Source organism: Anser brachyrhynchus (assembly GCF_964034855.1).
Source record: "Anser brachyrhynchus genome assembly, chromosome: 26".
Taxonomy (NCBI): domain Eukaryota; kingdom Metazoa; phylum Chordata; class Aves; order Anseriformes; family Anatidae; genus Anser; species Anser brachyrhynchus.
The window spans coordinates 3,591,109-3,613,559 of record NC_137719.1 but is presented as its reverse complement, the minus strand read 5'-3'; the positions used below and the strand labels follow the sequence as shown (position 1 = coordinate 3,613,559).

At 38.6% G+C, this 22,451-nt stretch overlaps 1 protein-coding gene across 1 annotated transcript in view; it reads left to right on the top strand.

Moving 5' to 3' along the window:
• Window positions 1-22,451, top strand: part of LOC308182997 (uncharacterized protein) — a 230,889-nt gene that overhangs the window by 154,022 nt on the left and 54,416 nt on the right. Inside the window, exons 28-29 of the mRNA XM_080568459.1 lie at window positions 1,364-1,435; window positions 9,036-15,033. The gene's annotated coding sequence lies outside the window, so the exon portion shown is untranslated. The remainder of the gene's footprint in view (window positions 1-1,363; window positions 1,436-9,035; window positions 15,034-22,451) is intronic.

Here is a 22,451-nt window from a genome sequence, read left to right as displayed (position 1 = left end):
TGGGTTTGGAGAGCTGCAGAGTACCCAGGTCTCCTCCCTGTACAAACACCACCTTACACTGATATACTCAACAAGATGGCACTCCCTCCTTTTCTCTCATTCTCTGGACCTACAAATCTTTTTTGTAGTGAAATGAGTATAAAGTTATATATATATATATATATATTTTTTTTTTTTCAGTGGAACCAAGAAGAAACATTAAATTTACATGTTTTATTTCTCAGGATCAGAGCTCAATCAAATATTTCAATGTTTAGAAAGTGTGAATCAAGCTAAGGGTTAATAAAGCTTTCTTAAAAGTGATTATATGAGAAAAAAATAGAAAAAAAAATCAGGAGAAAAAATAAATACTGGATATATGCTGGTGTTTACACTGCAGGTGTTTACAACAAGAAGTGATCTCTAAATATCTTAGTCTTGGTGGCGTACAGCAAGGTAGGAAGAAGATGGGTGACCAAGGAGAGAGTGTGGAGCAAGTCAGCAAGAAGTCAGGAGCCATTTTGTGTCACATATGTGCATTACTGACTTCACAATATGGATCAGATACAATTACCTTCCTTTGGTTATGGAACTCATAAAAATCACTAGCGTTGCTCAAACTCCTCAGTTTCTCATTTAAAATAAACAAACAAAAAAGCAAACAAAACCTCACACACTTTAAAATAGATGATTTCTCCCAAATATTTAATCATTAGAAGTTTCATTATAATAACAATTTCAGGGTGCTTCCAATTAACTTAACAATAACTGTATCTTGGGCCAATAAATGTTCAGCCTTGGGCCGTGAATTTATTAGCCCAGGAAAATGGTTATTGCCTCATAAACAGGAAGCACCTTCAAGTGATTTAATGACTCATGTTTCTCTCACCCTTCTTAAATTTAATCCAATAAACAGCTGAGAAGAGAAAGAGATTAAAAGTAAAATAAATAAATAAATACCAATTCCACTGGCAATTACTTAATCACAAAGTTGTGTTAATAAGTATTTGAGAAGTCAGTCCACCACATTGCAGAATAATCTGAAGTTGTCGCTCAAGTAATTCACACAATGTTAGATGACTTCTATTGTATTTTATTATGTGAATCATTGTATAAATAATAGTTATGGTAATATACTGTCTTTGCCATTAACATGGTATCCTACATCAGTGTTCAAGGACTGTACCTGAAGACATGCAAATTAATTGATTATTCTTAAAAAGGATAACAACCTGCTCATTTCATCAGGCAGAACTCGATATCGAGGCTGTGGGCTGCTGATTTTATGTTTCATTTTAAAAATTCTGGTTAGTATTTAAAATATATATATATATATTTTTTTTTTTTCATATGTATGTCAGCAAAATTTCTTCTTCTTTGACAGTGTCTACAGAGGAGTATTTGGGATGAGGACAGTTGGAGGTGGGAGTATGAGTGGGCTGCTTGGGGTATTTTGGTAAGTCTTATGCCTCTTAGTTTTAAGATTATTTCAGTATGGTCCTGCTCTGGAATATTTGCAGCATCTTTTCACATCTGCTCAGTTTTTTATAATTTTTCATTGTTTTCTTGTTGTAAAAGAGGTTTTTTTTGTTATGTAAAATTGTGAGGCAAGAACATGTAGCACTAAATTATTATAATCAGAGTATGGCTCGCCTTTTACACGGCTTAACCTCTCCCTGTAATAAACATTAAGACTGTGAAACGAATATAAATAACTCAATGAGTAGCTCTTCAGTGGGTTTTAAGAGGTAAGAGCTCTTCTTTCAGTATGGTGATTTTTTTTTTTTTTTCACCATCTAATTTGAGAGCCTGGCTTTCCTTCTCTATTTTTTCTGGGTGGTTTGAGATCTTATATGTGGAAAGTTGTGTCTTACTGCAAACAACTAGGAATCCTGGTTTTAAGTGCTGAAGGCCACTTTTGTAAGGTTATTTAGGCTTTCACAGTGAGGAGAGGTGACAGGGATTTCCAGAAATTTCATGGGTTTAAGATGAAATTTAGTCTCCTAAATTTCTTGGACACAACTGTGAATTTTTTCCCTTACCATTTTTGTGCTCCTGAAAACCCAAACTTATCAGACTTATTTCCAATTAATGTCTATTCTGTCCATGAAGAATAAATGATACATTTCAGAAAGTTTCATTAATATTGATGAGCTTTACACATGGCTAGTTAGTATTCAAAGTATTTCAATTTGTTATACAGAAAGAGTTTCAACCATTAATTATGTTCCGGTCATTCAATTTTCATAAAATTGAATAAAGTAATGTGTTGGAACAGAATGATGTGTTTGGACCAAAAATATCTTTACTACTTACCTAGAAGCAGAACAAAAATGTCTTGCTCAACATTTTTCTTCCACATTTGCATGGCCTATATTTCAGGTATTTATTTTGTTTTGCTAAGTCTATATATAAACATAAGGACACCAGGAATATGTATACCCCTTTGTGTTGGAAATACTGTTCCTGCTTCCTTGCAGATGTGGAAATGAGGCAGGCAGATGCTCAGATATATGTAAATATTTAATTTAACTGAGATAAGATCCACATATAACTTCAGGGAGTGAAGATAAGTCATACAGACCTCATAGGTTAGAATAATGTGTAAATTTGAGAGAATTTAGTTTTCTTTGAATCAAAACTTTCTTCTACTTTCTCTTAAAAAGCTGTAGGGTTGTCCTTGTAAGAGGTAATGAAAAAGGCAAAATTACATTTTTCATGCTTGCCTGCAGGTTCTTAAGTTTTGTTCTTCATATGGGAAAGTATTTTTATGTACAATGGCAATGGTTGTTTCAACATGAATCTTCGTGCACACAGATGTATTTCCCAGGGAAGTCTTGCCTCTGTTGTTGTAGATGACAAATGAACTGAAACGGCATTTTCTGATCCTGAGAAATTCCTTTGAATTTTTTTAATTCCGTATTGTTTTGGCAGCGTGAGAATTCTTACTATTTCAGCAGCTGAAACACGTTAAAATGCTGTAATAATGAATTACACAGAACAACTGACAGGTACAATAGAAAGCAAGGAGACGGGATCTTCAGCGTTGCAGCCAATTTGGAAACATCTTATCTGTGTTTATTTGACTGCTTCAATTACACACTTGAAAAAATACTCGTATGATGCCACCACACAGTAAATTAGTCCAAAGCAGACTTTACATTTTTTCCAATTAAATCAACTATGAAATAATATTTTAATTAAAATCAAGCAGTTTTACTTGTTTTTCAGTTGTTAATGAGCTGTTGGTTGACGTTCAACTTCAGCTTACTGTGGGACAAAGAAGTGGGTATTTAAGACACTGAAAAGAATGTGGTGCTCGGACTTTCGGATCATTTAAGTACTTCTTGAAAGATTATTTTAAATTAGCATTTTATGATGTCTACTGCAGCTATGCAGAAAATGGTTCTTTCATATTTTCTTTCCCTAAGAAGATGTCACTTTAGAGACTCTGTAAATTCCTAAAATAAGTCTTCTGTAGTTACTGTAAAGGTACTTCTAAAGTGTCAGCAACACACTGTCATTAGCCTGGAGTAAAAATTTAGATCCTGTCCATAGTGTTTCCCAAGATAGGCCTTGTGGACACCAAGAATAACTTTCTGATTTTTTTTTTTATTTTTTGTGGGGATGGGAAAGTAGAGTAGAATGAATCTTATACTTTTAGAAAGTTTTTTTCTTTTACGTCTCCCTGAATAGCTTAAATGCTGGCATTCACAATGGGAACCATTAGTGCTGTTTCCTCAAAGTCACTTTGACTTTAAAAAGAGGGGTGTAGAATTGACTGTTCATTGCTGAGGGGCTCTGCCAGTGCACAAATGGCAGAATATAACGGGTTGTCCCTGTTAAATCATCTCAACCCACTTGTGCTACAAGCTACTGACTACTCTTTTTCCCCCCCCCAGTTTGTGTGCTCTGTGTGCAGGAGTTTTTAGACTGACACTGCAGTTGGCCGCAGTTCAGTATAAGAAAATAGGCTAGAAAAAGACAGTATAACTAGTCAGAAACCAAAGAACTGGAAATAGATGGTTATCCTCAGTTTGAACAGGGGTTTGGATCAGACGGCCACCTGAAGTCTTTGCCAGATTTACATATTCTATAATTCTTAAATTTACATATTCTGAAATTTGCATATTCTATGATTTCTGAAATGGAAAGGGAACAATGTGAGATGCTCACACAGTAGCTTGAAATGAAAGGAGTATTTTTTTTTTCAGTTGGTTTACAGGTACTGAAATATAGCTCTGCTGAATAAAAAAAAGCCTGAAAACGTTTGTTGTTGATAATAGTAAAATGACTTTTTTTTCTTTTACATTTTATGTAGGCTGTTTCTATCAGAACAAAGTTAATATGATCACTGGTAGCTCATTTCCTTTAGCCTATCTCACCGAACAATTTAGACTGTTTTGTTTCAGAACTGGCATCAACAGGCTTCAGATCATGAGAATACTTTCTGGGTTTTATGTTTTTACACTTCTGCTGATTTCAAGAATGAATTGAAATGAATCAGGTCTCATAGACTCTGAGGAGTCCTCTCCCATGCGTTCTTGTTTCCTGCAGACATGAAACTACAAAGCATTACTAGAGTCAGGTAGCCAAGTATGACTTCACTTCTTCAGAGAAATGGATCATGAATTTGAGGGGTATATACCTGAAACTAGTTGTCTGCCACGTGTAGATATTTTGGAAGCAAGAAAGAAGAATAAAATTCCATGGAAAACCTGTGGTAGGGATTTGGTTCCTTAAACCTTATAGGAAAGGCTACGTCAGCTGGTGGCCTGCAACGGGATGTGCCAGGTTGGAAGGCTTCTCCACAAGATGACATTTTAAATCCCAGCTCCTTTACTTGTGAAGTTTTGTGTATGGAATTTGGGATTGAAATTACCGTCCATTTGGATGGGCTAAAACTTGCGATATTTTTTGTGATGGGAAGATGATGACTGCAGCTGGCAGGAATGGGCTAACACTGCTGAGTGGTCCGTTTAGGAGGTGACTGGGAATGTTTTCATTGGCTTTAAACAGTGCTGATATTTACCAGCAGATATTTACACATAAGGTTTCTGTGAAAACCTGAGACTATTTTTGCATTCCCATGTTGGTCACACTTGGCTTCCAAATCAGAGGCTTGTCGTATAGCTCAGTGAAGTCACTTATTGTACCAGTCCTGCTATGGCCCTACCTTGCCTCACCACGCAGTTGCAGTTCAGTTAAATTAATTTTGATAATTAATGAGTCAGTGCAGAAGATAACATGATAAGTGACGTGATAGTAGCTCAGATCTAGCTGATGTCATGTTCTGCTGTGAAGAAAGGCTTAGCAGTTGAAAAACTCACCACTTATGCATCCATATAGACAAACCCTTCATTTTCTTTAAGGAGTCTAGTAAATTAATAGAAGATATGAAGGACTGTATTTTACTGCTTATAAATAAAATTAAGCGCTACTGAGATAGTTTTGGTTAAATCTAGGTCTCCAGACAAAGTAGGTGGCCTGTCATGAACCATTTGGGAATGTACAGGAAGTTTTTTAAACAGAAGAAAAGGCTTTAGAATCACTTGTATTCATAAAGCAGGATAATCCCTTGGCTTTATTGCCAAGTAACTTTGATGTGGAATTAAATCAAATTTGCATTTTAATACCTAATTCTCTATATTTCCTCTTTGGAGTAATCCTCTGTTTTGGAGAAAAACATTTTGAAGCATACTTTGGTAGATTGTAATAGTGTTCCTCTATTGAGAGATGGAATCAATACGGTACAGAAAAGTTCATGCACAGGTTTTAAGGAAGATGATGCTCGGAGAGACATGGCATTTAATTACCCTGACTCTAAGTATTCTTAATCCTGATGCTCCCTAGTAGAATGACACAGTTGTTGTGTGATCAGAAGGAAGCCACTTAGCATCTGCGTTTCCACTGCACTGTTAATGATAAAGTATTTACAGGGTTGCTGTGGGAGCAAAAGCAATGGAGGTCACTTGTGGTGTTTGCTGTGGTTTCACCACACCTGAGGAGGAGGAGGCTGGTGCAATTCCAGGCTGGGAACCTCTATGGCCCCAAGGGAGAGGACTGTTTTGTATCATGATGATGAACTTCTGCCACCACTCAACTGAGAAAGTTAGTGCCTTTCCTGGACTGAGGACACTCTGTATTTTCTTTATTGGCAATTTTGATCTGTTGCATGACTCTCTGCAAATCTTTTCAGCTATGTGTCCCTGTTTCTTCTTTCCCAAGTATAAAATGATGTTATTACTGGCTTCCTAAATGGCTATGTGATCCAGAAATATGAGGCACTATTTGTAAACAAAATTGCTTACGGTCATGTATGTCAATAATGTGATTTTTTCCTAAGGTTTTCTAACTTGTGTTCCACCATTATATATTTCCAGTGCTTGTAGCGGTATCCAAAGCAAGCAGCAACTTGAAGTTGACCACATTTGTCAAATGATGTAATTTTTGCTTAATATATAAGGCATCCTAGAAGCCATGCTAAAATATAAGATGTAATCCTAACAGTTCTTGTATTTCCTCTGTATTTATCCACCCATGTGTCAACTAAGAATGCTTCAAGCCTAGCAGGTGGCATTCCGTCCCATGGAAACTATATATTTTTATTCCTTAGCGTGAGGTCTTACTGAGGGTAGAATCTGGACCAACAGATTTGTCACTATTAATGGACTGTAAAATAAACTTCAGTGCTTTGGTTCTGCCAAATATCCACTAAGCGTGCAGGAATCAATACCTTATTTTTATATTTATAGAAAGCTCTTTAAATCTTTAAGAACATGAACAACAGATTGAGGGAAGGATTGGAAAATGACATGGACATTGAGAAAATTTAGAGGTAAAATAGTGCTAGTGATTAGGTGCTCCGAAATATCGAAAGTCCGGGTGTAATTCTTCAGGAGTGCTTGATGTGGCAGCTCCTGTGCTTTTCCCTGGAGCATTAGCGACAGCCAGGCTGTTTCTGACAGCGAAGTGGATAGGAGGGATCAAGAACCTGACCCAGACCAGCAATTCCCAATTTATTAGACTCTTCCCTGAAGCTGAAGTTAGAATTTTAAATCTCTTTTCAGCTCTATTATCGGGTAGCCAAGACAAGGAATATTCCAGGGCATAAGACAAAATATATTATTTCTACTTTATTTCTATTTAACCTTCACAATGCAAAGTGATTTCTTTTTTTCCTGTTGGAGTCAAGTAGTTGTACCTTCTGAAGAGAATTAAAATGGGAAATATCTTTGAGCAAGAATTACAGAGGTGTGTAATAATCGCCTGGCATTTCCATACTCTCTGAAAGCAGTTTGAAGCTTTAAAGGGGGCATATTGTTCAATTCATCATCTTCCATGCAGCATTTTTACTTTTAGCAAGGGACATACATCACAAGGCTCAGCAAGTTTTAGAAACGGATTCTCAACGTGGACAGATGGTGTTTAAGATGCCTGATGAGAAGGCTGACTTCCTCAGAGTGAGGCAATGTCAGAAGAGGAGACAGCTTCTTCGGTTGTTGTCTCATTTTGCAAAGTGACCAGTGTTGGAAGTGTAGCACATTCAGCCGCTGCAGCTCTGAGCACAACAAAAATTCTTCAGCAGACTGGAGGCAGCTCGGATGTGAAGCACACAACAGTTATCCATGCACATGGCAGCCTCCTGGAAAGAGCAGCTGAATTTCCAAACTTCATACTATGATCTTACCAAGCCTGGGGGCTCCTGAGCACCCTGTGATAGATTTGTGAAGCCTCTTTTCTTCCCTACCAAGACTGGAAAAGTTATCCTAAAGGGCTCCATTGCGTGTCCCTAAACAGAGAATAATTAACGACATGATTTGCACCGTGATCAGCAAGATTTTTGTGCTTTGAAACTTGCCAAGTACTTGCAAAGAGCCTTCCAGTCTCAACTTCTGTTTTCTTTTTATTAAAGTAGAAAATCATTTTCAATCAGCATGCATATAAGTTGAGAGTGCCAAGTTTGTGCAGTTACAGTAGCTTCGCAAACAGCAATCCACCCCGGGCAGCTGTTAGATGCGTTGTACACAAAATAAGACAGCCTGCAGCGTAGCACTTTTATTTTAACATTGGAACTGGAGCTGGGAGAAACAAAGCTTTTATTCCGGTACAATAGCAAGCAGAAAGGGAAATTATTTAATCGCAATTTCATACCGCAGAAGTCTGTGGTATGTTCAGGAGCATACACAACTCCTAGGCATTGCTTAGCATCCTTCTATAGCAAGCATTAAGCACACAGGAAACAGAAAGACCTTAAGAAATCTTTCCATAGGATTTTAACATCTGTCTATGTGCTTCTTCAATATCTCGCTATCATTTTTTCCAAGAATGGTTTGAATATTGTATATGCTTGAATACTGAGTAGGATTCAACGATGAGGAAACTGAAGGCAAAAGTTATGCTTCTCGCTCTTTATATTTCATGGAAATTTTATGTTTTCCTTAATATCTTGGCTGAGAAAAACCCTAACAGTTGAAGATCTTTATTTTATCTGTTTTACATGGTCTTTACACAGGTTAAATTTTAATTAAAATTTATTTTTGAACAGCCCAGTAGCACACGTGTAGCTGACAGTTCGCAACTAAAGCCTTATAAATTGTCCTTATAATTGTTCCAAGTGATAAGATGAGGTGAAATGGCCTCAGGTTGTGCCAGGGGAGGTTTAGGTTGGAAATTAGGAGAAATTTCTTTACTGAAAGGGTTGTGCAGCATTAATACAGGCTGCCCAGGGAAGCGGTTGAATCACCATCCCTGGAGGTCTTCAAGAAACGTGTGGATTTAGAACTTAGTAGCATGGCTTAGCAGTGGACTTGTCAGCACTAGGTTAAAGGTTGGACTAGACGAACTTAGAAGTCTTTTCCAACCTGAATGATTCTATGATTCTTTAGGAGGACAAGCAGTTTCTTTTTCCTTTAACTGAAGTTGCTTGTTTTGCAAGTGTCGTTAAATGTGAATATTTTAATGAGTTAAAAACATTTATAGAGGAAGGGAATAATTTCTGCGTGTGTCTGTCTGTGATCATTATTATCAGGTACCTTTTTTTCTTTCTTCCACAGGTACATTTAATTGGCTGTTAAATGGTTAATGAAATCAGGGTTAACATCATGCGATGTCCTTAAAGCCGATGAAGAACCACTCATTTTCTGCCCCTGAAAGGAAGATGAACCATTACTATAAACTTCAAGGTCTTTCATACAAGCATGAGCAATTAACATCAGTCGTTCAAGATCACACCTGCTTATGATCATGCTGGTATTATTTTTTCACTGATGAAAGTAGAGAATTAAGTAGTTGTTTTCTTTTTTTTTTTTCTTGCAAACTGTTTTATTCAATTATTACTTCCTCTCAAATTTGAGGGAGCATTTGGGCTACAGGACATGCCACCAAGCCTTGAAAAACCATTTAGGAGGGAAAAGTTGCAACTTTTAATACCATGCAGTAATATGCACTCGCTCTTTTTATTTATTTATTTATTTATTTTTGCTCTATTTATTTATTTATTATTTTTCCCTTCCAGGAAGCCATTATTTTTTTTGTAAAATTTTCTTTCACCTTCGCTTGCCTAGTTTTAATGATCAATTGGCTGGCTTTAGTGCACTGCATTTCTTAAGCATGGAAAACTTAGAGCTGGAATAATTTGAAATTAATCAAAAGACTACCCAAAATTGATCTCATTTGTGACAACTAAAGGACAGCATGGTTGTACTTCTGCTCTGCCTTTGATTTAATGTTAGCATAGTGAAACACTGAATTTGCATGAATGCATGTAATCCATGTCAGCAGGTTTGGATTGTGACTTCTGCTGGTACACTACACTTTTTTCCCTCTTGTTTGAAAATCAAACATTTTTTGAAACTGAAGTGTTGTTTTGGAAGACATTTATCCCCTTGATCAGAAATATTCAAGCTCTTTCTTGTGTGAGTCTCTTGGACTAATCCTTTGTGATAAAATTTATAATTTTTAGATGCACCCTTGTTCCTTATGTGTGTGCTGACAAGGAATTAGATATTCATCACCAGCAAATAAAACTGAGAGGAATGAATGGGGTTTCCAAGGAGCTGCCTCTTCAAGATGTTGCGTCTTCAGGCTGAGGTACAAAGACCAGCTTTTTATAATGCAGATCACAATATAGCTCCTAATTTTCCATCCAAGATGCTAAAATGCTTCCTGCTGTCTTAGTCATTAATAAAATAAATTAACTTTACCTATAAATAAATTTAAAAGTTTAAATCTTAATGAGGTCATAGAGATGGAAATAAAGGAGTTATATGTATCCATAAACCTGGGGACTGTTGTGCACTTACAGCAATACAGGTGTTCACGCTCCAAAAAGTAAGAATCATCTTCTTTCTCTGAGAGTTGAAGTTCAGGACTAGAACTGTCCACCCAAATCATGATGGCATGCTTGTGTATGACCTCTTCCAAATTTCTTCCTAGTCTATGTGTGAGTGTCCAGGCTAATCCTTGGTTACAAACTGCTTTTGAGTTGTTTGAGGGATCCCCCAAAGTTCCATGCATTGCTGTCGACCTTAGCCAGGCTGAAATAACGTGAACGTTTTTCCTTTTCTGGTTTTCTAGAAAAATTAATCTTTGACCTTTCTTGGCCCAGTTCATTTTAGTAAAGGATCTGCACACTGAGCTATGAATTTCATTTTGAAATGAAAAAGAAAAAATAAAAGAGTGGCAGCAATGATTCCTGTTGAAAAACAAAAGCACCCTACTTGTGGCTGCTCCTTTGGATTTATTCCTCCAAGGAGCAAATAATTCCATGTGGATGCCATTGCAGCTTCATTTTTGTTTTAAGAGAAGACACAGGATTTTGCTACAGAGATGATACTTTGACAATAGACAGTAAATGAGATCTTGATCCCATCTGAAAAGTGACAACCTTTTCTCTTCTGCCAAAGCTTGACTCCCTTCTATTAGTAGAATAAATGTGTCATGGGGCAGCGGTGCAGCTGTTAGTTATTTGGGTGATGTTGAAATTTCAGGGGTGGTCAAGAAATGGAGAAAAAAATTGGGAATGAGAGTCCAGAGGCATTGTGCTTGAGAGATAACTGTAAGAGATGGATTTATTTTGGAAGATGGTGTCTCGCTTTAGAAATGAACCCGTCCACCTGAAGAAAATGTTCCTTCTAAAAATAATAGACCTAGTGTGTATTTTGAATTTACCTTCCTCCAAAATGACAAAGCAGCCCATGGAAAGCAATGTTTCTGTTTCCGTTGAATTGCTTCTCTGTAGTGTTTTTTTCCATCTGCTCAGAGCTGGAGGAGACTCCTGCTCCCATGTCCCTTCTCACAGGTGTTCCTCAGCGTAAGAAGGTTTCATTTTAAAAGGCAAATCCCTCCAAACAATCCTCCCCCAGGTAAAACAGAAACTCTTTCTGTTAAATTGCCTTTCATGCGATGTCAGCCAGTGACTGCAGAGCCTAGCAGAGCCTTGCCTTTTCTCCTCTGTTATGCTGTGGAATTGTGAAAGTTTAAACATTTGCACGTCTTTGGTGTAATTAGAAAGTGATGGGACAATGTCTTCTCCCTCCGCTGGACCTCTCCTCCTGCCAGCTGCCGGTGAGCCTCCCTGCATGGCTCAGCCAAACCCCAGACAGGGAGAAGGGGCAAAAAATGTATGAATCCTATTAATTACCATATGTAGAAAGGAAAGCTTACTGCTCTGTGCTCAGTCCCAAGGACACACTGGGAATCTCCACCGGTCTGAATCAGACACAGTTCATCTGGTTCGAGTGCTTAGTGCCAGGGATTAAAGAATGTGAGCTGAGCCGGGGCGGCTGAACGTGCATGTGAAGCTCAGAGCTGGGTGGATTAGGGGCAATTGGATCAGTATGACCAGGCCACTGAGAGGGAACAGTGGTCCAGATGGCAGGGTCTTACAGTGAAAAAGAAGGGATGAAAATATTTCTAGCAACATCAGCTGGGTGTTTTGTCTTGGAAGAGAATCTCCGAGGGGCTGAAAGTGGAGATAGAGCCCTTTGTGATGAGGACATAAGGGTCTGAATGCATCTTTATCCATTACTTTTAATAAAGTGGTTTGAGAGAGATTCAGGAAGTAGGAGAAGACACATAATGCATGAATAGATATGACAATGATATAATTTTTCTTTTTTTCCTTTTTTTTTTTTCTTTCTGGAGGCTACCATAAATTTCATGCCGGAGGAAGGGACCAGGGAGAACGATGTAATGCTGCACAGTGAAATGAACAAACAAAAACTGCGACGGTGGCAGCTTCTCAACCCCATTTTGTATCTGTAATGTGTTTATGATCCAGCTTTGCTCAGGGAAATGCAGGGATCAATTCCACTTTTTTTTTTTTTGTGCTCCATTGTTCTTTGATTTTCCTGCACCAACACAGGAATGTCATTCTTCAGCTTTGTGAAGTAGAAATTACTTTCTTCCTCACAGAGCACTGTTAAACCCAGAGATGGGAATTATGCAGTATAGGATCTATCCCATTCTTTAGCAAATGTAATTTAAAAATCTAATCAACTGTTGACCTGGTTTGTTCACATTAAGCTTTGACAAACCATTTTGTAGGCTAAATGCAATGCTGTTGAGAGATCACGAATGTGCTGAAGGTTGTTGAATTGAGGTTTGGATCTCTGATACAAACGTTGCACTAAAATTAATGTTTGGCTGAGATGCAGGCTCAGACAGGGTTTTTGAGGATGAATTTTGTAGCGCTCAGGTTTTGAGAAATGTGAGAGAGTTTTTTTTTTTTTTCTGTTATTTTTCTCCAGTCAGCCCCTTGGGTGAGTTGCTTTGATGAAACTTGGCAGATACATAAAACTTGCAGAGATCTCTTTCCTGATATTCTTTGTCACAGGGCATTGTCACAGTGTCAGTAAAGAACAGAGCTTGTAGAGGCTACAAATACGGAAAGGGGTTGTGTGTTTCTTTTTCTTTTCTTATTTTTTTTAATACAAAACTGTAAACAATAAAAAAGGGTGTACCTGTCAGCAGAAAAATATGCATAAACTGTAAGTTTTACTATTATTTATTTTTGTCCTGTACTTAAAACAATTCCTTGTTCTTCATGTGGTTTCTTTTGTCTTGATAAGGCAATGAGAAATATTACCTTTCCAGTGACTCTGGTAACCTCGCACAGCTGATTTTTGAGAACTTTGTTTTCTAAAGCTAAATTGCTTGTCACTGTAGCATTAATGTAAAGAGATTATAAGCTCCTTCTGTTTCTGTCTCCTTTGTTCACTTGGGAACGTAAGCCCCAGGTTCCCTGCAGCCTGTTACCAAGCACAGCAGTGTATGTTTTCAGGATGCAGAATTTCTCCATGTTAAAATACAGGAGTACAGTGGAGCGGGAAGAGGTGAGATGTATCAAGAACTCTGTTCTCCCCTCTGTTACCAACATGCATGGACAAGGATTCTTGCTTTCACTGTTGATGTGTTTCAACAGACCAGTTTGGTCTGGGCTGTCGTGAAGGCTGGGCTCAATTCCTCCCCGAGATAACGCGGTTCTGAGGAACTCCAAAATCTGTAAGGCCTAGAGAGGGAACGCCTCAGCTTTATGAGTGCTTGTTGGACGTTACAGGACCCCAAATCCCCCCAAATGCCACTATTAATTGTAGTATGCATTGGATCTGAGTGAGAGGGGGATTGTGGAGGATCTGGGCTGCTGCAGGCCTTGAAAACTGAAACACAACCTCCTGCCCAGTAGAGTGCAGTATGTCGCCTTCAAATGCATTGTGCTCTACTTCCTCCTTAAATATTTTGTTCCAGCCTATGCTATTGTTAAACTCAGGCTTCAGATTTGTCTCTGCTGTTTTACTGGGTAAATTCTCATTTACTGGATAAAACTTCTAATTCCACCTCCTTACGGACAGAGATGGAGTTCACGCAGCAAAGTCGTGCTGGAGACTAAACACAACAACACGAGCAAAGCCCTGTGGCCTTTGAGTTGCAAAGTACTGTGGTGGGTATGCATGGATCTAGATGTCAAATTAATTATCTGAGGTTTAATTAGCTGTAATTGAAGTGACCTATAATTTCATATTACTTGACAGGTGTGTACTAACAGATGCCCTTTCCCTGTCTACTTCTGACTTCCTTTCCTTTAAAAAGGTGGTGTTGCTAATAAGAGATCTATGGAAGTGGCAGAAAATTTGCAGTTATTTCCGCATCTATTTCCCTTTATGAAGAACATGAGCCCATCTGACTTTGAGAACACCCTAGCAGACCAGGTTCTGGTCCTCCTGCTTAGAGATGCATCTAATTAGTGCTAATGAATGAGTTGACCTGTGGTGAATTCTTACTTATGAATAGCCTTCAGTTCTGCTTCATAGTGACAAGCCACCCATATGAGTTGTGCACCTGATTCCTCCTCCTCATAACAAAATTGCCTATTCTCAATGCAGAATAATAACCTTTACTAACAGTAATATTATTTCCCTATGCTTAATCATGCAGTCCTCGCAGGGCTGCTGCAAGCACCCAGCTGTATTAAAAGTACATCTACACAGCACGTGTGTGTGTGGGCTGTTCTTTAAAATAGTTTATCTGACCAAAACAAAATAACTTCTTGCTGCTCAGATTTAGGAAGTGTTCAAACACAGTTAAGGAATGGATTTTCTTCATTGCTTTGTCCCATCATTCTTCCTGCCTTCTGCTGAGCAAGTGTGTAATGGCAGCACCTGAGTCTCATCTGTTTAATTTGCTGTGAGGATATCACCAGGGCAGTCGCACCAAGAGCCTCTTCTGGGAGCTGGGCAGCAATCTGATGTATTTGTTAATAGAGTCACACTGACAGTATCCTCTATGATATAAATGATTGGAGAAGTAGCAGTGTTCTCAGTGAGGGCTAGCAGGTAATCGTGCAATAAATTAAAAAATAAAAAGAGGGAAATAGTTGCCTAAAGCATAATAAACTAGGGTGATGCACAAAACACTAAGATCCAAGGGCTTCCACAGCTGTAACCATTCAAAAGACATTTACCAAATTACAGAAACTAAACGGGATTTGGCTGAATTGGCAACGAGGTAGGAGACCTCTATGAAAAGCCCAGGTGCTGCAGATGCTTTGTTTCAGTAGGTGCTGTTCATTCTTTTGATGGGTATTTTAATCAGTGCTCCAGGAGGAACTGGAATTGAGGGTATCTTTTTTTCTTTTTTTTTTTCTCTGTAGCTTGGTGTTTCTGCCTCCCTATTGTTTTGGAGGTAACGTTTGTTCAGATTTCTAAAACGTGAGAATGTAGATCAGTTAGAGCCTGTTTCTTTCCTTTGCCCCTTGGAGATGCTGGTGTCTGAAGGGGTTTGTTGAGCCAGGTGATCTCCATCCTTGAGAGCAGGCTGTGAAGTTCTGTTGGTGTTTTGAAAGTGTTATTGGGCTGGAAAGAGATCCTTGATATTTATGCTAGAAAAGTTTGTGGTATTTTAGGAAATAAGTATGTTGATATGTCTTTTGATGTCTATGTGATGGGTCCCTGTTCCTCTTTTAGGATCCACTATAACAAAAGCGACTGATAATAGTGACACACAATTTGAGATTTCCCCTCAATTTCAGCGTTGTTTACAATCTTAAGGTCTTTTTATCCTTTGCTGTGTATAAAGTCTGTAGGAAATGTCTCTTAAAATAGCATGAATCTTCTAAGACTGATCCTAATTTATCTCAAGTTTGCTCTATGCTACTTTTATGTATTAAAAGTGCTGGAGGATCTTTTACACATCTATGGTGGTATTAGAAAGCATGAGAATAAAATCAAGTTCTTCCAATTAGAAAGCATGTATCCTGATCTACACCAGATCTGCTAATTCTCTAGCTGCTAGGCACACAGAGGATTGCTTCCTATGCTCTTTAGGGTCACAATAATGACCTGCTGGCTAGGGGCTCTGTTTTCAGTGGCATTGTGGCCATGCTCTTTTGTTGATATCTCTTTTTAAAACTCTTGGGAAACATGGAACCCCACATGGCACTTTTTTTTTTTCTTTAATCAGTCCAGGATTAGAAAAGTAACTCCTCTCCCCCACACCTGTTAGCATTCAGGTGCTTCTCGTGATAGGTTTTGTAATATTTTGCCTTGCAAAAGCATAATTGTTTTTCTATTTGAGTGTAACTCAGTTCATCATTTCTCAAGTTCTATCCAGTTAAAATCCTTTAAATTTGTTAAAAAAAAAAAAAAAAAAAAAAAAAAAAATTTACGGAAAGTGATACTAATAATATTTTGCCACCCAGACTTTGTGGTTGTGCTGGTCTTGGAAGTCACACAGGGTCAACAACTCTGTTCAAAGAATTCTTGTGATTCTGATTTAAAGGATTCCAATTCCTTTTCTTCAAGAGTGGGAAACTGCTGTTTTCAACCAGCAGGTCTACTGGTCCCAGGAAGGCTTCGTCTAACTTTTTTTTTCATCTTATTGTATCCAGTGCTGAGAAGAGGAGAACACTAGCGCTCCCAAATGCATATGATTCTACAAGTCCCCTCTTTCTATCCCATGTGCTTTACGGAAACTCGATCCTGTGTAATATTTGATTGTTTTTCAAATTCATCAAATCCTATAGAGATCATTAGTTACAAAACAGACTAAAATCTAATTCTGAAATCCCACTGCGCTGTGAAAGGTGTTTGCAGGGAGAACAGCAGCACCAGTATCTCATCTGAATCGACTGCAGTAGATGGCAGTAATTTGAATGTTTCAGGAGGTGGGGAGTCCTGTAGTATAGTGGCAGCTCAATGTAGGCAGAATGCAGGCTGCCAGATTTCTGCTGTAATTAGGATGTTTTCTGCAACCATGGTGAAATGGTTGCATCTTTAAAAATCCATCCCTTTTTTTTTTTTGCACTACTTTTTTTTTTTCTATATGGTCTTTTCCTGCATGTTACAGAATTACTGCATAGCCAAGCTTAAAAGACTGTTCTGGAGGTCCCCTTTGGACTATCCAGTTTTATGCAGACAGGACACTGAGGAGCACTGAACTGCCTATTACTTTGGAGCAGAAATGGTGTTGCGGTGAGATTGATAGCAGCCACGTGCCTCCATATGCAATGCTAGATGCATAAATTACAGCCTCTTAATGATGAGGCACAGCTAACTTTCAAGCGCAGCTTAGTTGTGCCTCTATTATTTAATTTCTCTCTAATATGCGAATGTGTAAATAAGTATGCCAGAAAATGAAATCCATATCTGAGAGCAGGGGCTGAGAGTGGGGAGGGAGAGAAGCTGGAGTATTAATAAATGAAAATTGCAATCAAATTTATAGAATTTTACTGTATTGGAATCACGTTGGATCTCAAACAGCTTGGCGTTTGTAACATGGCAGGATGTTTTATTACAGTGCATTCCCACAAGGTGAATTAAAATAAGGATTAAAAAGCCCCCATAAATCAGATTTTATAGCTGCCTAAACCACCTGCAAACCGTTGGTACTTGTTCTCAAAATCCACCATCATTCTGCTGTCAAACTGATTTCGGTTTCATTAGCAGAACTGGCATTGCCCGTGCTGGCATAATCTACTGGCTGCATAAATTACTAGGAGTGTAATTGTAAGCAATGTCTTAATTTTGTCAACAGCATTCCACAGTGCCAACGATACCCTTTATGCACTATTTTTAATTGTCTCAGCTGGATGTTTTTTCAGCAAATTTTACCTCAATGGGAAATAACAGAAAATTATGTGAGCCTGTAGTAGTTAGTATAGGCAAGGAGATGCTGTACATGAAACCCTAAAAGATATTTACCAAGGGACTCTCCAGTGTTTGTAAATAGTTTCCTATCCCAAAGGTAATTTCCTGAGTATTGAGAAGTGAAGAAGTGTGTCCTGGTGGCCCTGTGCAGTATAGAGCAACCGGGAAGTATTGCAAATGAAAGCTGAAAACGTGAGTTTGGCTCCAGGTGGGGCACTTTGCTCTGGTGTCCAGCCTTTTGGACGAAGTTAAGCTTCGTTTCACAGCTGAAATTGTGCAAGCACTGCAGGTGATGGGACCTCTCTGCGATTTGGGAGAAGAGCTTGCTCCCTGCGGCTGTGCAGCTTGGTGCAGCCGTTGCACCTCTGGGGGACTGCTTGCTCACAGCAGTATTTTGCAACCTGGCGCAAAGGCTGTGAAATCTCTCTGAGCCTCCAGCACATCATATGTGATCAAAATAAACAGCGAGGGTTGTTATGCTTTACTGTCCCTGAAGGCTTCACCAATGTTAGCTGCATTAAATGTACGGAAAAAAAAATGTCTGCATGATGTGTCTTCAGTTTGGTGGATTCTTTCAAAATTGTTTTGTATGAATGAGATGTCTGCAAGTAAGTAATGAACACGGGAGAAGCTAACAGCTGGCAATCAAGTCTATATATTATAATTGCTGGGTAGTCTGTGCTTGGTAAGTTATGCTGTACCACAATGGGTGGGTTTCTGTGTGGGCACGTGGTGTGTGGTTTTTCATCTTGTTGTATTTTTGTTTGTTTTTTACAATTCAAGACTTCAAGTAGAAGGTAGATTTTTCTATTTGGCTGTGAGTAACCGCAGGCAGTGCAGTAAGATTGATATTATGACAGGAGGGAATGCATTCGTCCTGTATATGCAGAGAGTTAATGTTGCGGTGTATCTCTGTGTGAAGTAAGTCTTCGTATGAGAGTTGATCGTTTTGTCCCCTTCGTCATTCAGAACCATTCACAGTTAGCAATATGTTACACCTTTAACAAATCCAGAACTATTCCTGCTAGTGTAAAAGTGAGTGTTTCTGTTTCAAATTAAAAACCGTAGCAGATTTTGCTAGTATGTCTTTTACAAGTAACCATTTATTTCCCTTAAAAACCAAAGGTAGAGCCAGAGAATTCTTAAACGCCCTCCAAGGCTGTCAGCTGTGCTAGGCTCACTTCCCTCCTCGCTTCCCTTAAAACACTGGTGACCGAGATGGCCATTGCAGGAAGAGCTGTTCCCATCAATCAGTGCTGGATTCTGGCTGCCAACAGGCAGGGAGCCAATTCAGCTGTCTGCTCGAGTATGTGATCTAACTCACACTGGGGTTACAGCCTTAGCTAAATCCTGTTAAAGCCAATGCTAAGACCCCATAAACTTAATTGGGTTTAGTGTAGACCTACCTTACGGATTTCTTTTTTGTATCTTAGTACACTTGTATTTTTTGATCAGTGAGTGCCTTCTGATAAGCTTTAGTTTAACTTGTCTGGGGCAGTATCATTTATCATTACCTTTGTTCTTTTAAATTATTGGTATGTGTAATGCATGAGCTGGAAAGAACTCTAATATGGCTATCTCCAAGAAAAGTTGTCCCCAGAAAGTGAGCCTGATTTTTATTAATGATGATTTCTGTCATTTTTCTGTAGCCTGATAGTTGTTTTTTTTTTGTTGTTTTTTTGTGTGTGTGGGGGGGTACTTGCGGTAGGATTCAGTCTGGTTCCTGTTAAGAGGTTTTGGAATCGGATTGAATGTGTGAAAGGCTAAACTTGTGAAGAAGAATGCATTTTTGATGTTAGTTATGTGAGTCGCCTTAGATATCTCACTACATAAATTCTGCAAAAGGCAAAAAAGAAATACTACAGTACAAGAGAGGGCATGATACTAACCTCATTCACAGGGGAGAGATTTTCCATAATTGAACATCATAAGGTTAAGCAAGTTCATTTCCATGAGATTTCTGTATTTCTACTGATTTTCAGTGAACTTGGTCTCACGTGCAAGATAGTGGCTGTGATTAAGGCTTAATTTACACCTTAATTTAAGTAGTTTTTTTGAAGTAGGGGTAGGAACAACATTTGTGCCCTTAGTAGTATTTATTACCTGTATTCCAAATGATGTCTTATTAAATACTCTATTTTTACAGTGGGCCAAGCTGTAAATGCCTCTTCTTCATGACTGCTTTCTTGAACAAATAATCTTACCGAGTTTGATGCAAGTAATCTTACCAAGCAAGCGCTCACCAACGTGTCAGGAGTTTTGGCACTTCAAGTGCTTTTCATCCCTGATGATCGACTACCCAGACTGAAGGAGAAATGAATTGCAATGCTATTAGCATCCTTGATAAGTTAGCAGAAATACTGACTCATCATTGGCTTCTTGTGATTTGGGATCAGAGTGCTAATTCAGTGGGATTTTCTAGTGTGTCAACACAGTAAGTTCTTTGAATGCCCTGTGGGAAGCAAGTATTTGGTTACATATCTCTTTGACAAGGTACTGAAGCCAGCAGGACACTTAATACTGACTTTCTGGAGACCTACCCTGTATGAACCTACTTTATTCATTAGCCTAAAACTTTTGTAAAGGAATAGGTGAAGAGGTAGTGATTACTAAACAATTGCTGTATTTCATTTATTCCCCTTAACTTCTTCTGTCTTAATGGCTAAGGAAAAAGTTTACAAGGCTGACAATGCAAGACTCCATCTGTTCAGACAGATTAAAGGAAACAGAGGAGAACTTCTAAAGCATGAATGCTAAAGGTATTGTTATTGCTCTTGCTAAGTTTAATTGCAGAGAATAGGGACCGATAAATATGTCTACAGGATGTATTAATTGCTCTGTGAATGTATGCATCCATTTAAAGGCAAAGTCAAAGATGTTTAACTGGATATGACCTACCAAGGTGAGCATAATGCTGAAAGGGAAATATTTGGCAAAGTGAATGCTTAGTTTTATGTTTTACGTGCTACCCTAAGGTACTTTCAGGGCCTTTCACTGCACCAATGGTTTTCTGGAGGGGTCTTTTTTTTTACAAAAAAGCTGGTGTTGAAAGGTAGCTCTGGAGATCATCTAATCCAGCCCTCCCTGCTCAACCTGTTCTAGTTGACCTTTGCTCAGATTGGGGTAAGAAAGTGGTTAGTAGGTCGAGAGAGGTTCTCCTCCCCTTTTACTCTGCCCTAGTGAGACCACATCTAGAATATTGTGTCCAGTTCTGGGCCCCTCAGTTCAAGAAGGACAGGGATCTGCTTGCTAGAGTCCAGCGCAGGGCCACGAGGCTGATTAAGGGAGTGGAGCATCTCCCTTAGGAGGAGAGGCTGAGGGAGCTGGGGCTCTTTAGCTTGGAGAAGAGGAGACTGAGGGGTGACCTTATTAATCTTTATAAATCTGTAAAGGGCGAGTGTCAGGAGGATGGAGCCAGGCTCTTCTCGGTAACACCCAATGGTAGGACAAGGGGCAGTGAGTGTAAGCTGGAACATAGGAGGTTCTGCTTAAATATGAGACAATTTTTTTTTGTGGTGAGGGTGACAGAACACTGGAACAGGCTGCCCAGGGGGGTTGTGGAGTCTCCTTTTCTGGAGACTTTCAAAACCCACGTGGATGCGTTCCTGTGTGACAAGATTTAGGTGTTCCTGCTCTGACAGGGGGATTGGACTAGATGATCTGTTAAGGTCCCTTCCAATCCCTAATATTCTGTCATTCTGTAATTAGAACTTGCAATATGTTTTATAATCACTTTGAATAGGACAATAAGTATTTATGTTTTAGTAAAAGTCACTTTGTCCTTTTCATTAAAGAAATTTAACATCGCAAATGTGTGGGTTTTTTTATTTTCTTGAAAGGTTATCTGTTTATTTTTACCTTTAGAAACCAAATGCCTTAAAGACACGCTAGATTGCTTATCCAATTATAGCTGCTTTCCTAACTAATAGTTTTTAGATATTCATTTTAAATGATTTTTATGTCTCTTGAAAATGCCAGCAATATTGCTCATAAATCATCATCCTTTCCTTTAGCTCTCCTGGATTAATATAAGTTCTCTTTAATTACTTTTCTAGTTGGAGCAACTGCATTTAATCCTACCTGGTTTTTGAAGTAGGCATTTAGTTCACTACAGCTCATTAAATAGCAGTAGCCCAGGTTAATGTCATGATTAGATGTCGAATGAGATTCTGGGGGAAGGGGCATTTATATGCTGCTAGAGGTATGGCAATTTGCCTTAAGAAGCATTATTCTTTAGTTATGCACAGTTACGTTGGATGTTTTTCTTTTGATATTTTATACTTAGTGCCCTATCATGGTGTGTCAGCTTTGTACACAATGCTTATATATCTTCGATGTAAGTACATACATATTAAAGTGATAGAGGAGTGGTGCCTACGTTAGTTACTGAAGCGATCTGTATGGCAGTCAATGAAGTATATTTTAAATACATTATTATTTTCCATTTGGAGGTCAGCAGTTTTTGGCAGAAAGAACCAAGATTCATGAAGGTTTGCTGCTGTGTGGTTGAATCAGCTATGTTCAGTGTTACTGATTACGTGGCTTTTGGCTAGTTATGATGTATGGTGGTAAACCGACCCGCATCCCTTACAGAAAGGGAACTCCTCCTGCCACCTTAGATATTCGCTGGAGAATAAACACCATCATTTCACATCCATGCTGCATTATAATAAATACAGTGTGTGTGTGTTGGGGGGCGGAGAGTAAGGAATCAGCTGTAGCTAAGCTATATTCAATATGGCAAAACTGCTTTGGATTTATATTCATGAGTGGAATCCAAATCGGGCCTGAAGGTGAAAGCAGTGGTGTAAAATCTCATGTAGCCCA